This window comes from Arachis ipaensis, chromosome B05 (assembly GCF_000816755.2).
Source record: "Arachis ipaensis cultivar K30076 chromosome B05, Araip1.1, whole genome shotgun sequence".
Taxonomy (NCBI): Eukaryota; Viridiplantae; Streptophyta; class Magnoliopsida; order Fabales; family Fabaceae; genus Arachis; species Arachis ipaensis.
Window position 1 is genome coordinate 8,637,591 of NC_029789.2, and position 2,662 is coordinate 8,640,252.

At 30.6% G+C, this 2,662-nt stretch overlaps 1 long non-coding RNA gene across 1 annotated transcript; it reads right to left on the bottom strand.

Moving 5' to 3' along the window:
* On the bottom strand, window positions 850-1,808 carry LOC107641674. Its single transcript, XR_001620395.2, has 2 exons — window positions 1,577-1,808; window positions 850-1,506 (listed from the first exon to the last, which is right to left on the bottom strand). It is a non-coding gene; the product is annotated as an uncharacterized LOC107641674 (long non-coding RNA).

The window sequence follows — 2,662 nt, forward strand, 5'->3', positions numbered from 1 at the left end:
TAAAATGAGTATGAAGTCATATTTTGGCTTTTTTTTATTAATTTATTAGTGATTATTTGCATAAAGATGCATTTATATAAAAATAATATTGTAAATTATTAGATAATTTAATCAAATTTATTCAATCAAATATATTAAACCATCTAACAATTCATAATATCATTTTAACATGAAAACGTTATCACAAAAGTAACTACCGAATTTATTTTATAGATGTGGTACATATTATTTAGAATGGTCAGGCTTCAACTAATAAAAAACTAAACATTATATAACGTAGTTTTGCTTTTTTTTCTTTTTTCTTTTTTTTTTTGCCAAATTATATTTTAACACACATTTCTCTTTTTCATGAGTTCCATATAACTATTCGTAGACATAGCTAGAATTTGAACTCTATTGCACCTGCTGGCAAGTAGAGTAGCAATCTTTTTAGTTGGAATTACCGAGTTAGGATGGAAGGAATAGCAATTAAGGCTTGGATATTATACCAAATTTAAATTCTAGTTAAATCTGAGATGAGATTTAAGAATCTTATAGTATAGATGATTAGGTGTATAAGTAGTATAACAAAAAAAAATAGGAGAAATTTAACAGAGAAAAAATATTTACGATGAATATTCTTTTGTGGAAGATGATAATAAAAAAATAATTTGACATATTTAAATGAATTATTTTGTAGTTGTCATGGAAATGATTTGTTTATCAATTGTTTTTTCAGTTGAACCGACCCTAGTTGTACCCAGAAAACACATTGACAGTTAACTGAAAAGCCATAACATAATAACATAATCTAATGTCTTTGAATAATTGCTGATTCCATATGTATCCACCACATTGGGCGATGCGCAATATCGGAAGAAATCAATCTTGCACACCCCAACCTTTGATCACGATTCATCTCCATTTTTGCAAGTTGCAACCAAGTAATAAGAAACTCAGATCGTGGTTGCAACTTATTGCAAATAATTGAAGCGATGCTTCAACATTAAAGTGAAAAACACTACTAATTTATTCTGTTCATCTTCTTTAACAATCAATAATAAGCAAAAGGCATATATGTAACTAGTAGGAAATTAAAGGGCAAAAAGAATGATACGGAAAATACAGCTTGGAAGAGCAGAGGAATGTGTCAAGAACATGCAGTGCTTTTTCCTTTCATTTGAATGACTCTTAAATTAAAATAGTAAACATCATAAGAAAGTTTTTAAGTCTACCAATACACTAATATTTCAGTAAATTTTAACATTTGATCTTAATTATATATATTACATATATTTTTTATAATTAAAATCAACCGTTAAAAATTACTATAATACTAATGTACCAGTACATTTTAAATTTTTCCGAGATCATATACTATAGAAACTACAAATTCGATGATTTCTCACTTTAAAAAATCTTTTCCATGTTCTCATAAGGGCATAGATAATTACATGATGAGTTCAACACAAGTTACAGCAGAGGTAATCAAAGCAGCCCTGAGTACAGTCATAGCAGCAAGAGCAACTGCATCATCAACAGAATTATTAATGGAACATAGAAAACCAAAATGAAATGTTTAGGAAGGAGTACTGACCAGTCATTGATGAGCTTGTCTTGAGTATCATCCCCGCCGCCTTGGGAAATATCAATGGATTGTGAAGGAGGAGGATCCATCTCTCTCTCACACACACACAACAGGAAATAGTGAATGTGATGAAGGGAGGAAAGTAGTGAAAGCGAAATGGATATATACAAATCGAAGAACGCACGTGAATGGACCTTGTCATCACTATCACGCCTTCATCTTAACCGTTAGTTGCGCTTAATTTACCCCATTATATTCCTCAATAAGTCCACATATACCAAACTACTATTAATAAAAAAATGGATAATAAATTGTGGTGCTAAATTAAAGCAGCACATTAAGTTTTAATTTTTAAGTATTAACTCATAAGTCATGGTTTGTTCTGGTTTTATATCATTTTTCACCTAATAATAATTCCTCACTCAGCAGAAAGAATGCATAAAATAAAATAGGAAACAAGCACGTCTTATTCTGAAATGTATTTTGTCTGCAAACTGCTAATTGAACGAGGAATCAAATACTAAATCAACCCCGCAAAATCATTTGATTAACAAATACTATTTACTATTGAGAAAGATTAACGGGCAAAATTCTAGCAAAATCTTAATATACTATATGCAGAGGCGGAGCCTCGTATTAAGGAAGGGGCCAGTGCCCCAAATTTCAAATTTTTAATGAGAAGTATTTGTAGTAATTAATTAGTTATTATTAGTATTTTTAATGGTGTGAAATTATATCTAATGATGTGAGATTATTCATTTTTTTGTACTGGTTAAATGCTGACTAAATTTTAATAAAAGTGCTGGCTCTTTAGATTTTCTTTAGTTTATAATCCTTCTACTTGCAGGTTTTTCAAATCCAGTTCACCAGACAGATGTCATTGCTTTGTCAAAGGTGCCCTATTAGTTTGTTTCTTATCATAATTATTGTTTTCCTATGTTAGCCTGTATTCACTTTTGTTGATTCCTGTGTTAGCTCACTTGCTTGGTGCTGCCCCAAGAACACTTGCCACTGCTGCACCCTAATTCTATCTGGAGAGCCGACAACTCTGTCAAAACATCTTCAACTCTGGAGATTATATTGCATTTGGAACTC